This window comes from Paroedura picta, chromosome 2 (genome assembly GCF_049243985.1).
Source record: "Paroedura picta isolate Pp20150507F chromosome 2, Ppicta_v3.0, whole genome shotgun sequence".
Classification (NCBI taxonomy): domain Eukaryota; kingdom Metazoa; phylum Chordata; class Lepidosauria; order Squamata; family Gekkonidae; genus Paroedura; species Paroedura picta.
In genome coordinates this window covers 91,702,008-91,716,490 of record NC_135370.1, presented here as the reverse complement: position 1 = coordinate 91,716,490, position 14,483 = coordinate 91,702,008, and the positions used below count along the sequence as shown (strand labels likewise).

The 14,483-nt window shown below is 41.7% G+C and overlaps 1 long non-coding RNA gene across 4 annotated transcripts in view; it reads right to left on the bottom strand.

Annotated features, from left to right (window-relative positions):
- Window positions 1-5,951: 5,951 nt before the first annotated feature.
- The window catches only part of LOC143829957 (uncharacterized), a 151,999-nt gene continuing 143,467 nt past the window's right edge, over window positions 5,952-14,483 (bottom strand). For 2 of the 4 annotated variants that reach the window (XR_013228295.1, XR_013228298.1), the window contains exon 3: window positions 5,952-12,385. This is a non-coding gene — a long non-coding RNA (uncharacterized LOC143829957). The remainder of the gene's footprint in view (window positions 12,386-14,483) is intronic. The other 2 variants (XR_013228296.1, XR_013228297.1) reach the window with 2 other exon arrangements.

Genomic DNA, 14,483 nt, shown 5'->3' with positions numbered 1-14,483 from the left:
TCTTATATTCTAATCCCTGCTTGGGTATCATTTTCATTGCTAAAACATACTATTTGCCAATCAGGTTATTAAGGTTTGTGTTGCCTGTGCCAAAACAAATGCTTTTGTTCAAAGATAAAAGGAAGCCTAATATTAAAATAATAATTTCACATCTCTGCTTGCAAAGCCTAATTATGGGAGAAATTGGCATGCAGAATCTCTGAGGTGACATGGAATTCATATGTCAATACACTGTCTTTGAAGTTGACCCATGCTGCTCTTGACTATGTTGGGCCATTCATATCCTTTGGATTGCAGTATCAGGAAGAAAAGCTTTGAAGAAAGTTCTGCTCTTTAGAACTATCTTGCTTTCTGTTATTATTTTGCATATAAAGGATCTCAGTAGTCATACTGTTGTTTAAAAAATAGAGAACATCAACAGAGATTTCATTCTAATGTGATAGGAGCACAACTGTATAGCATAGCAGAGTTCAAGCTCCTTTTTCAGCATCTTATGTTTTGTCATTCCTTATGTGGAAATCACATTGGCCATGCATGGCCCGTGGTAGGTCTTTTGGGTGGTAGCTACAAAATGTGCATGGACCACCATAGTATTATTATTATCTACAGTTAACTGAAATATCACAAAAAAGTGTGTGAGAGACCTTTTGCATTCCCCAGAAATCTTCATCAGGCTGAATATTAACTACAAAAAACAGGAAGGGGGGATATTTAGGGCCTGAAAGAACAACCCAAAGTCTGTCTGCAATTTGTAACTTTCTTAACATGGAGATCAGAAGGTTTTGTAGCCTTGCACTATACTCTGAAGAATTCTTCCCCAGAAGTAAGCTCCACTGATCTGAGTAGCATTCAAGTAGACCTGCTGTAGAGTAGTTCTCTTTACTGGATTAAATGGTGACTGCAAATCAGATTTCATATCAGAAATGTGTGGGTTGAAGAAGGAAACAAATACAAGAACCAAGCCTTTCTTTGACAATATTAGTGTAAGACCTCATCAGAATAATCCCCAATCTCATCAATGTTCTTGCAGGACATAAAATGGCAAAACAAAACAAAAAACTTGGTAGTTTCTATAGAAGCAAAGCTGAAGTATGTTTTTTGAGTAGCAAGTAAAACATCAGACAACTGTCCTGAGGAAACCATCTTCCTCCAATAGCAAAAGCCCTTTCTTGGATCTCTTTCATATTTATCTTTAAATAGGACAGGGTCCTATTAAATAAAAGAGTAAGGCCACCTGGGGAGGAGTTAGGGCGGGCCCTGTCCAGGATAAAAACTCAGAGGGCCCAATCAGGAGCCGCGAAGCGGCTCCTGATTGTGCCCTCCGAGTGTCCATCCAGGGCCAAGCAGCCAATGGGGAGGCACACAAAGTGCCTTCCTATTGGCCCCTCACCAGGACAGACCAAAATTCCATTCACCCAGCCCAGTCTGGCTGCCAGTCTGCTCCTGACCACTGCAGGGAGAGGAGGTCAGCAGGGCTGCCAAGGGGGATGAGAACAGAGGCTTGGACAGGCTGCACCAGCCCTTTTCACCCCAAGGCTGTCCTAACTGCCATGTCCAACTGTAAATTGCCTCAGAACCCTGACAGAGCTGGCAGGAGGCTGCAGAGAGCTCCCCCTCCCTCCTTTCAGGCCTGTTGTGACAGCCCCTGACTGAGGGAAGGAGGCCTTTCCAAGAGCAACGCAGGGGAGACTGAGGGCCTTCCTTTTGAGGGGGGGGGAATTTCCCCTTCTGCCAAACAGTTGCCTGACAGGGAGGCTACAGAAAAGCCCCTTCTCACTTAAAATACTGCTCTGGCCAGGGGTTAGACACAGCCAAGCCATGTGTCTTTCTTCTTTGCAACTCTCTGCATATTTGAGGTCACTGCACAGCATTATTCTGCAGAGGAAGCTGGCTCTTTTGTCTCCTGTTTCATCTGCACAACAACCCTGTGCAGTAGGCCTCAAGTCTTTCAATTCAACAACAACCTGTGTGGGAAGCCTTAAATGTTTCTTCTCTGCCACAACCCTGTCCAAAGTAGCCCTTTCTGCCTGGGGAGCTGATCTTTATACTCTGCAGGTGAGCTGTAATTCCAGGAGCTCTCCAGGCCACACCTGTAGGTTGGCTACCCCTGGGTTGGAAATATTCCTGGAGGTTTGGAGGTGGGACTTCAAAATCATACAATGCCTCAAAGTCCAGCCTTCAAATGAGCCATTTTTTGCCTGCAGTTGGGAGGGAGCGGTGCAGGTGTGTCCCTCCTGGCCTATGGGTTATGGCCAGCCCTTATCAGCAACTGTTTGTATTCTGGAGCGCAGACAGGCAGACCAGCATCAGTCCTGTGAGTCTGGAAAGTGCAGGAAGATCTAAATAAATATTTACAGCCTGAAACTAAATAGAGAACAAGTAAATGTCTGGAGACACATCGTAACTGAAATAGTAACTGGCAAATAATCTTGGCCTGGCAAATAAAAAAACAGTATTAAAAACCTTACTTAGGTCAAGACTGCTGTGCACAGACAGTCTTCCTCTTAGGGTTGCCAGCTTCCCTGTGAGGCTCGCTACCGTACCTCCCTCATGGGGAGTCTGCTATGGGGAGAGAAGGGGAAGACGATTGGAAAATGCTTTGAGACACCGGAGGCCTGCTGGGTCACTGCGGCCCATTCCCAGTTCTCTCAGATCTCTCACAACCCTACATACCTCACAGGTTGACTATTGTGGAGAGACAAATGGAAAAGGTGTTTGTAAACCGCTTTGAGACTTCTTTGGGTAGTAAGCAATAGGGTACAAAAATCCATTCTTCTAAGGAGCAATCATGAAAGAAGCATGTGGGCACATAACATTTTACCAACAGTGAAAATATGGGAGACAGAAGGAACAGGGTGGACACCTGTGTACTGTGACTACCCTATGTGTATTAGGGCAGAGGGGCATTTCGGTGAATGTGGCCTAATTCACACAAGAAGGGAAATGACGCAGAACTGGGGGGAATTGGTTGCCATGTAATCTTCCTCTAAGAAGAGTCTCCAGTCTGATTTTCCCTTCACATATCTGAGGACATGGCTCTGGAAAGCTCATCTGTAACCACTATGCCACAATTCCCAAAGGTCAGTCCTCTCCCACAATCAACGAACATTCCACACCACAGGTTCTTGACATCCATATCTCCACACCCATGGCCTCATTTGCCACCATGCCACCACAACCTCCCACACAACACACATGACAACCCCATGCCCTTACAGACTGGACAACTCCTCCCCTTCCTCTTCCCACTGCCAAGCTCTAGCACCCGTTGTATTCTTGGAGACAACGGGCTTTGCCCCTAGTTTTACTATAAAAAGGTAAAGGTATCCCCTGTGCAAGCACCAAGTCATGTCTGACCCTTGGGGTGATGCCCTCTAGCGTTTTCATGGCAGACTCAATAAGGATGTTTTGCCATTCCCTTCCCCACTCATTACCATTTTACCCCCCAGCAAGCTGGGTACTCATTTTACCGATCTTGGAAGGATGGAATGCTTTGTCAACCTTGAGCTGGATCCTAGGATCGAACTCCCAGCCTCATGGTCAGAGCTTCAGACAGCATGTTGGCTGCCTTACCACCTTGTGCCACAAGAGGCTGTTCATCTTACTATATTACCACATTTATCTATTTTATCTTTGCTGTTTTTCAGTACTGGAAATGTGACCTGGAGATGAAACCTATGCAAAGTCAGGCCTGTCTAAGTGCCACTGAATAAAAATGCATGGCCATTTTAAAGTCTCCCAGAAATGATAATTTCAAAGTGTCTATGTCTCATAATATAGCCCTATCTCTTGGTCCATGCTTTAAAAACAAAGACCACATGATTATGTGAAAACATATTTATAAAATGAATATGGGCCTCAAAGGCAGCCCTACCTAACTCCATCTTTAAGTCAAGTCTGTGCCTTTCTGCTTATTGACATCTTGACCCCCTTGTCTTGCGCCTATATGACGGTGACAACATTTTTCACACTGCTATCAACTAACAGTTAACATGTATTTTCTTAGCAGCACAGGGGAGAAAATCCTTAATTATTAGTTTAAAGCAGTTTTCTTTAGTCCAGAATTCACTGTACTAAGTAAGGAGAATGAGTCTGTCTGGGATGTTCTCATCTGACATAACTTCTGAGTGTGGCAAATTAGTCTTGTGACAAACTGCAAATCTGATCTTGAAGATTCCGTCAGATGCATTCATAGTATGTGTGTCATAGACATAAATATCTCTTGACATTTTTAATGCAATATGAAAACATATGGAGATTCTCTTGCATAATGCCATGGATGGATGTGCTTATTCCATTATGCCTTGAGACAGCTGGAACAGACTTAGAAAGGGGGGCTTCTGTATCTGTAAACATCATTAGAATGCTTCCATCTCCTTTCATTATTGCTAGTGTTTTCCATTCCTGTAGTTTCTGTAGGGTAGCCATATTGGTTAGCAGTGGTAGATTAAAGACTTAACATCTGATACTCTGAAAATTGTGTTGGTTTCTAAGGTGCTAGTGGGCTCAGATCTAGCTCTTCCCTTCTTGTACCTCAAAACTACTACAAACACAAATCTGGAAATAGATTCTCAAGTATTCCTTTCTTGGATTTTGATCATCTTCAGAAGTTCAGATGATGATTTAGGGCTAGTATTCTCTTTAAACATCTCTAAGATATGACTAGATAGGAAGGAGGAGGAGTGGAAGAGAGCAAACGTTATTCCGATCCTCAAAAAAGGGAGGAAGGTTGACCCGGGAAACTACAGACCAGTGAATCTGACCTCTGTTGTGGGGAAGATAATGGAGCAGATATTAAAGGGAGCGATCTGTAAACATCTGGAGGACAATTTGGTGATCCAAGGAAGTCAGCATGGATTTGTCTCCAACAGGTCCTGTCAGACCAACCTGGTTTCCTTTTTTGACCAAGTAACAGGTTTGCTGGATCATGGAAATTCGGTTGATGTCATTTACTTGGATTTTAGTAAAGCTTTTGACAAGGTTCCCCATGATGTTCTGATGGATAAGTTGAAGGACTGCAATCTAGATTTTCAGATAGTTAGGTGGATAGGGAATTGGTTAGAGAACCGCACTCAAAGTGTTGTTGTCAATGGTGTTTCATCAGACTGGAGAGAGGTGAGTAGCGGGGTACCTCAGGGCTCGGCCCAGTACTTTTTAACATATTTATTAATGATCTAGATGAGGGGGTGGAGGGACTACTCATCAAGTTTGCAGATGACACCAAATTGGGAGGACTGGCAAATACTCCTGAAGATAGAGACAGAGTTCAACAAGATCTGAACACAATGGAAAAATGGGCAAATGAGAACAAGATGCAATTTAATAAAGATAAGTGTAAAGTTCTGCATCTGGGTCAGAAAAATGAAAAGCATGCCTACTGGTTGGGGGATATGCTTCTAGGTAACACTGTGTGTGAACGAGACCTTGGGGTACTTGTGGATTGTAAACTAAACATGAGCAGGCAGTGTGATGCAGCGGTAAAAAAGGCAAATGCCATTTTGGGCTGTATCTACAGGGGCATCATATCAAAATCACAAGATGTCATAGTCCCATTGTATACGGCACTGGTCAGACCACACTTGGAGTACTGTATGCAGTTCTGGAGGCCTCACTTCAAGAAGGACGTAGATAAAATTGAAAGGGTACAGAGGAGAGAGACGAGGATGATCTGGGGCCAAGGGACCAGACCCTATGAAGATAGGTTGAGGGACTTGGGAATGTTCAGCCCAGAGAAAAGGAGGTTGAGAGGGGACATGATAGCCCTCTTTAAGTATTTGAAAGGTTGTCACTTGGAGGAGGGCAGGATGCTGTTTCTGTTGGCTGCAGAGGAGAGGACACGGAGTAATGGGTTTAAACTTCAAGTACAACGATATAGGCTAGAGATCAGGGGAAAAAAATTCACTGTCAGAGTAGTTCAGCAGTGGAATAGGCTGCCTAAGGAGGTGGTGAGCTCCTCCTCACTGGCAGTCTTCAAGCAAAGGTTGGATACACACTTTTCTTGGATGCTTTAGGATGCTTTGGGCTGATCCTGCATTGAGCAGGGGGTTGGACTAGATGGCCTGTATGGCCCCTTCCAACTCTATGATTCTATGATTCTATGATTAAGAGGAATGAGTTCATTCTAACCATGGATGAAATTGTGACCCTATGTCAGGGGCTTTCTTCAGTTGACATATCATTGGTGGCAAAGGCAGTCAAATAGCTGGCAGTTAAATAGCTGCCTGTAAACTCCCAGTCTACCAGTTGGAAATCATTATGGGAGGTTAAACAGATTTAAAGAAGGTGAAAACTTATGCTGCCATTTTAGTCTGCTAACAAAAGTGTGCCTTAATTTGTAAATTTGTCTTAAGACATCTAGTAGGTATCGTGAAAGGCCTCTGACCTTGGACAGCTGCTGCCAGCCAGAGTAGACAATACCAACCAGCATAACGTACTTTCACATGTTCATGTGGTATCAAAATGTATGTTTTTAAGGGAAATAAAAATAAATGCGGTCATAACAATTATTGGACTTGAAAAAAACAACCTTTTTTCTATGTTCTAGAATCATGGTCAAATCATGGCTATTATGAGGAATACCGTTACAGTGACAATGAGGGAAAAGATTACTTTGAGCTTTATTTCGTTTTTCATCTTCAGTGCTGCCCCAAACAAACCCTGAGGCCAACATTAGCACACTTTGTGCTGCATGAGACCTCCATTTTCATGCTTGTACAAGAACTGGAACAAAAGCCTAAATCTCTAGGACCCTGCTATTATCAAGAAGGTAACTGTGAGTAAATTAAATTGGATATAGATTTTACCAACTAAACCTCAGTTTTTCTGACAGTCATTGCATGATGTTATAATGTTAAGCTCCTACAATGAATATTTCCTTTAAACAAACACTTTTGTTATACCATGTATTAGCAGATTGTACTTCTTAATGGAGTGTTCTCATATGGTAAATATCAGATCCAATTATATAGTTGCAAAGTCAAATTAAATTACTGTTGAGAGAGAGATCCACCAGATCTGGGCATGTACCCAAATGAAATGGATGCTTTACTATTTTTTCATTTGTTTTAAAATATCAATGTTTGTAAAGAATCAGAACTCATAATAATCATAGTAATAATAGAATCATAGAGTTGGAAAGGGCCATACAGGCCATCTAGTCTAATCCCCGGCACAATGTAGGATGAGCCTAAAGCATCCATGATAAGTATCTGTCCATCTATTGCTTAAAGACTGCCAGTGAGGTAGGCAACAAGCTAAAACAATCTACATCATCAATGAGACAAAACAATATCCAAACAAATAAGAACACCGGTAGGAAGGCACAAAATTAAAATAAATATGGCCTTCCAGACAGTTACTCATCACCAAAAATCCATCTGTGACTTCCTTTTCCTCTACCCTTTGAGACAATCCCATTTGTAGAAATCTTTTCAGAGGTCCTCAGTTATGACATTGAGGCCATATGATCTCATCTGGAAGAGACACTTTTTTTGGTCAGGCTTGTACTGTGGATTTAAGTCCCCATGCTATCACCTCTTCTGAAATGGTTTGCTTTGTGAGTTTATTGTTTTAGTTTTAAAAGTTTAGTTGCGTGTCCTTTTTTCTGGGGTTATAAGGTGAGTAATAGAATGGCAAGAGAGATAATAAACAGAGAGAAATTAGTAACAGTAAATGCAGGAAACCATCCTGCAAGGAGTTTATCACAAAACATTGCATTCCACTCACCTAAACCAGTGGTCCCCAACCCCTGGTCCGGGGACTGGTACTGGTCTGTGGATCGGTTGGTACCAGGCCGTGGCTCCTCCTCATCCTCCCCGGCTGCTGCCTCGGGGACTGCCCTGCCACTCTGCCGCCAGCTCACCTTTGGTGCTCTCCAGCAGCCGCCATGGCTGGGGCTCCCCCTCAGCGTGGCACTGCGCAGCTGCTGCTGGAAGCACCCTCCAGCGGGTGGTGGGAAGTCAGGGGTGCCAGCAGGAAAGCAAGTGGAGCAGGGGCTCAGGCAGCGGCAGCGACGTCCCTCGGCAAAAGGCTACCCTCCCCCCGGGCCTCAGTAAAATTGTCAAGCGTTGACCGGTCCCCGGTGATAAAAAGGTTGGGGACCACTGACCTAAACAATTCATTTGTCTAAACTTTTTAGGGATGTGTAAACTGAATTAAAAGATTGCAGGTAAGAATGAGAATATTACTCACATAAAATGGAGCCTGTAAGGTAGCACTTTTACCAGGTCAAAAATTGGTGTATGGAAAAGGCTTTCCTACCCATTTTGTTTTCAAATACATGGGGTCATCATGGGAAAATCTCATGGATTCTAAGTTGTCTACTCTGAATTTGCCAATGGATGTGATTGCCAGTTATTATCATCATCATCATCATCATCATCATCATTATTAAATTTATATCCCACTTCCCACAGGAGGCTCGAGGCGGGTCACATAAAAACCAATCCCTTAAAACAATAAAAGCACAATAAAACATAATGCAATTAATACAAGAATGGCGGCAAAATTCAATTCAGTTCACCTACTAATGAGTTTTATAAAATAATCAAGGACTGCATTTTAAAACTGGACTATAATAGTCGTGTTTTTGCGCCCAATGAGTTTTCCCCCCTATTACACAAAAACTACCTTGTCTGCATAAAATACCAAAATATTTATATACATTAACAGTCCATAAGTTACACTGATGGCCCAATTGGATGCTTTACCATCAGCAGTACTGACTGGATGTAAAATTACCCTGTGGAAATAATTGAGATATAGCACATATTGTATTTGACTGCCCATTGAGAGCTCAGTCTAAGAAGATGTATTTTTTGCCTTTAGTTTCTCTAATTCTGGAGTCTAGTAGGCTATTGAATCTTAGTTGGCTTCTTTCAGATTCTGACTGCAATATTACCTTCTGTACAAGCTAAGTTTTTTACAGCCCTATATTTAGTGTATCTTCCCTGTGGCTTTTAGAAGTATAATTAAAGTAAATACATGGGGACACAGAGCCCTATCATTATCAGCCAAGTTATCCTATTCTACCAAAAATTAACACATGTCTCGTGGTACCTTCAATACTAACAACATTTGATTCCAGTTAAATTTTCATGGGCTTTCTCAATCAGGATTTTGTGAAACCCAAGGGTTTCTTGACAGCCCTGGAAGGGTTTCTTTAACAGGTGGGAGTTACTTATTTTTTATATATTTTAAATGTCAAACATTTATTGAGTGATGTGATCCCATATGATCATGTCAACCTTTTCCTCCCTTCCAAAATGGCCAATGATGGGCCTGGAGGGGGTGGGGAGGGGCACCAGATTGTCATGTATACAGCTTTGCTTCCCCATATTCTGCACAATTGTTCAACTTCTGGGATTTTCTGAAGCTTGAAGAATGTTTCAGGGATTTCTCAATGGTAAAAAGGTTGAGAAAGGCTGGGCTAGATCCCACTTCATAGCTACACAATCAAGGCACGCACAATATAGACCTATGTGTCCATGAAGGACCTCATGACCGAGAGAATGGTAACTTCTTTGGGTTTTTTAAAGTGGCTACTTTCCTCTGCTCACTTACTTGTGAGTGAGTCCCATTGAACTCAGTAGGAATTACTTTTGAGACTCAGGCTGTCATGCTTGCTTTAACTAAAATGATATCCAAACAAAGGTCTGCTTAGTACCCCCAAATATGTCATATTTGACCAGCTTGACAGTAAGTGAAGGGGCTGAAGGGCCAGGGCCTGGAAGTGTGCACTACTTCCAGGGCAAACCCGTTAATGGCCACTTAAAGCAACTTCCTCAAATTAGTTTGCAAAAGAAAAAGAAGACAAAATCTCATCCTGAACTAAATCCGCTAAAGGAACCAAAAAAGAGCCTCCTGTAATTAGCACTGTCCCTTCCTTCTCAAGCAGTTTGCTGCAAGTATGTCAGTGTCTTTGTGACATACTCAGATTTCAAAGACCATCCTCAGAACCAGCTGCAGCTCAAGAAATCAGACAACTTTTTTTGCAGAAGATATAATGCCAGGCCTTTTGAAATGAAAGCTGGGGCAGGCCTAGTCAAGATTAATGTAGGGAAGGAAAAAATGCCTCTTGTTTGATAAGCCACAGATGTCTGCTTGATTTGCTGAGTTGGTTGACAGTCACTGATGGTTTGCAGCTTGTTATTTACCCCTCACCCAAATACTGATCAGTTCAGGTTTATCAGAGCAGTAGATGTGCATTGCTGACATCTAGTTAATCACAGGCTGACTGGCAGGATAAGGAGCATCTCACAGATGGTGGGCAGAAGTGATGATGAGAATGGTATCCAAGTGCTCAGGTTCCTAGAAAGTTAATCATTTATGAATAAAATGAATATACATTTACTTATGCATGGCCGACAAGTCATAGTCATGTATAAATACGAGCAGCTATAAGATGTGTGTGTGTGTGTGTATTAGCTGTAAAGCCATAATCAAAGAGTATGTATCCCTAATGCTGGAATTCTAAGTGATGCTTACTTTGGAATCTATGCAATGTACTTCTGAATAAACAGGTTAAGGACTATTGCTAATCATTTGAGAGTCCAGGCTGCATCCAGACAAATGTTTCTGTAGGCAAAAGGAGATCAAATCAGTTTCAGCCACAGCCAATTCTCTTCCAAAGGAGATCAGAGTACTGAGGGACCTTGAATGGCTCCGCAGGGCTTGTAATATTGTTCCACCAGTCCTATGGTTGAGGCCTAAAGACACCACTGAATAGAACTAGCCTCCCTATCAAAACCCCACTTAAAAACCATATTTGGCCTATAAAACTGTGTCCTAAATGGTGTAAAATGGCTGAGCACAGAACAATTTGAAATAGTGCATGGGCAGCTATAAGGGGGAAATCTTTGTATTTCTCCCCCACAAACCATTTCAGCCATTTTTTCTAATGGTGAGGATCCATAACTAGAGAAGGGAGGGGACGCAGCTTAGAAAACTACTTTTGAATGGAAAAACATGGGGAAGGGAGAATGAAGCTCCCACCTATTTACTTGTGTTGTGCTATTGATCAACTCCACATCCTGCTTTCTAGGAAACTGGTAAGAACAGAATTCAAACATCCATAGGCAATGAGACAAAACAAAATGCCATTTGTATGTCAGCATAGCCTTCACCAATGGCTTATACTATAAACATAATCAGTATAGTCCCATCCCTCTCAAACAGTGAAAAATCATAATAAACCATGTCCCCTCCAAGGCTTTTTATTCCCATATTTGGTTTTGTTCCCACCCCTTCCCACCTAATAGCTGAGCAGCAGGCCCTGCAGAGGGTTAAATGAACCAGAGAGTTTAATGAAGTCCCTTTTTGGGAAATCTCATCTCCTTTCTCCGTGCCCAGAAGAAAGAGGGAAGGAAAGTCCCTTTCCGAGAGATCTTCCCTGTTCTGCCACATCCCAGACTGGCTGGACGAGTGAGGCTGGGTTGGGTCGGGGTTCAGTCCATGGGCCACCTTTTTTTGAGTCCTTGCCCATACCAACAAAATAAGCTTGTTCTGGCTTCTGAGGTGCCTGTGAATAAGCAACTCCAGATTAATTATGGCAGGAACACCATTTCAAATGCAACAGTTTTAACTGGAGCTCTCATATTTGACTGACAGCCATCAAATGTTGATTAACCAATTGATGCATTTATCCAGTTTTATATTAATTCTGCTTATACAAACTGATGTGCATACATCTTTCACACTGAGTTATTCTCCCAATCATACAAATATTAACACATGGGGTACTAATTCCTGGGCACAAAATTGGAATGAATATGTCATTTTAGTCATTCTAGTAGTGAGCAGAAATAACATGAATGTACACATATGCAATGTATACAAACATCTTTCAAGCAGTCAACATATAAGTATTAATCAGCCTTGCTGAGTAAACAAATAGCATTTTTAAATGTTGTGCATGATGTTAAAAGATAAAAAGAACTGGCAAAGTTTTGAATTTGTAATATGTGGACAGCTATAAAAACCTGCTGCACCCAAGAAAGCATTTTAAAATATGCAGCCTAACAACCCAATGAATGAAAATGCCTTACATTAGCAAAATGGAATAGAAGTGCCCTGATTCCATGACACCTCCCTGTTTCAGAAAAGCAGAGTTCAGCCTGCAGATCCTATGCCAGCCGAAGATCCATGGGAGGGAGTGAAGGTTCCAGCTCACTCAAGCAGCTATGAAAAGTCTCTCATGCAGTGCAGCTGAGCAACACAGAGCAAGGGAAATTTTGCTCGGGAAGCAGCCCCAAACACATCTGCCACACCTGAACTTGAGCTGGGTTTGAATCCAAGCACCAATATGAATGGCTCAATGGTCCTCCTATGTAAGGATTGTGACTTGTACTCTTGATCTTGTGAGTGCACTTGGCTCAACAGAAGCATGCTGTAAAAGAAGTGAGGTGGAGAGGAAAGTACCATTAATTAAACTGATACCTAACACTTTAACTCTACCAAATAGGCTCTTATTTTGGACAACCCTTTAAAAATGCCTTTGTGATTTGTGGCCCATTTTCCAACGCTAATTGCAGTGTATCAGTTGAGGCCATTACTCTTTGAGGAATAGATGTATATCATATGAGATGGTCTGGAATGAGCAATTATAAGAATAAAGAACTTGTAAAAATTTCCTCAATAAAATCCAGAAGAAAACTTAGCATCTAAAATGTCAGCAGTAACAATGTTACATAAAACCAAAGCAGTTAAAGAAGCATAAGGCAAAATGAAATGTATGCCTGTGTAATTAGCACAGCTTTAATCCTGAAATGTATACCGTGTACAGAAGCAAAGCCACATGGCCCTTTCACACCTGCAAAGCATATGGAATTCCAAACAATTAAAAGCAATGGATATCGCCTTATAAAAGGAAACAAAATCATTGTCGATTACTTACCAAAGCCATGTTTGGATGCAAGCAAATATATATAGTAATGTTCCTGTGTTCTTTGGGAATTGATATGATTCTTTCTCCTACATGAAGCTTGCTCCTCACAATGTAATTTATATAAGAGAAATTCATTTAGCATTTAGCAAAATGATACCAATCAAAGCATCAAGTGAAGTTTTCAAAAGTTCAGCAAGACTGATATCCTGACGTCGCAATCAAATATGCAACAAAGATGATCCAAGACCTGGGGACCAAGCCCTATGAGGAAAGGTTGAGGGACTTGAGAATATTCAGGCTGGAGAAGAGGAGACTGAAAGGGGACATGGTTCTCTTTAAGTATTTGAAAGGTCGTCACTTAGATGAGGGCAGCGAGCAGTTCCTGTTTGCAGCAGAGGACAGACCCTGCATTCTACTACATGTAGAATGGTATCAGCTAGATATCAGGAAAACATTTTTACATAGAGTAGTTCAGCAGTGGAATGGGCTGCCTAAGGAGGTAGTGCGCTCCCCCTCACTGGTGGTCTTTAAGTAGCGGCTGGACAGATACTTATAATGGATACTTTAGACTGATCCTGTGTTGAGTGGGGGATTTGACTAGATGGCCTAGCCCTATATGACCCCTTCCATGATTCTATTAATCCCTGATGTATCCACTTAAATGGTTCTTGGGTAGCAGGCCTAAAAGATTTTTCCTGAAATTCTGGGAAGCTACTGCCAGTTTGGTGTAAATAGCAACAAATTAGATGGTCTTTTGGTTTCAACAGGATATGACATTTGACATGTCAAATAATGGCCATTATTTTCAAAGCATTGCCTTTATAAGAACAAAAAAGTATTGTAATTATCATCAACAGATCTGATGTCTATTATAGACTCTGTGAAACAATGAAATTACTTTTCAAAATTTGACTGAATTGTGATGAATTTTAACAATGTGAGTAAAGTTTTCTAACAATGTGAATGATGCTCAGGACAAGGCTTCCCTTTGATTTTTATCCCAGAGTGGCATGATCAGCCGATGGCTGCAACAAAAAATGAAGTTAAATCAGCGATTTGTGTGTAGATGGTGCTCCCTAAATCTCTCTATACAGGTATTTTGTTACTGAAGACTGCCTGAGATGGCTGCCATTGGCACAGTTGGCGCAGGTGAAGTTTAACAATGACTGCTGCAGGGCTGACATAGGCAGCCCCTTGCTAATAACTGTTGCAATTAAAAACACAGCACAATAGGACTCTTGGCTTTAGGGAATATTTGAACAACAGTCAGTCTCTCTGTTTGATGTAGCCCTTTATAGCATATAAAATCTTTAGGCAGTTTGTGATAGAATACTTGGTTGCATTAATTCCCAATATGAACAGATCAGACCTTACCCAAATCAGTCCTGAAGCCTACAAAGGTATGTTGTTTTGAATGGAAACATTATCACTATACATACTATAGACATTTTACTAAATTTGAAATGAAAACTGCAAATTAGTTTATCAAGTCAGATCATTCTGGCAACAGTTGTGCTAAACAGGGATTTTCCAGGCTTGGCTGCTAAACCGAGATTCCGTGCTTAGGATCACATTGCTTGTAGATTACAAACTTGGCTTC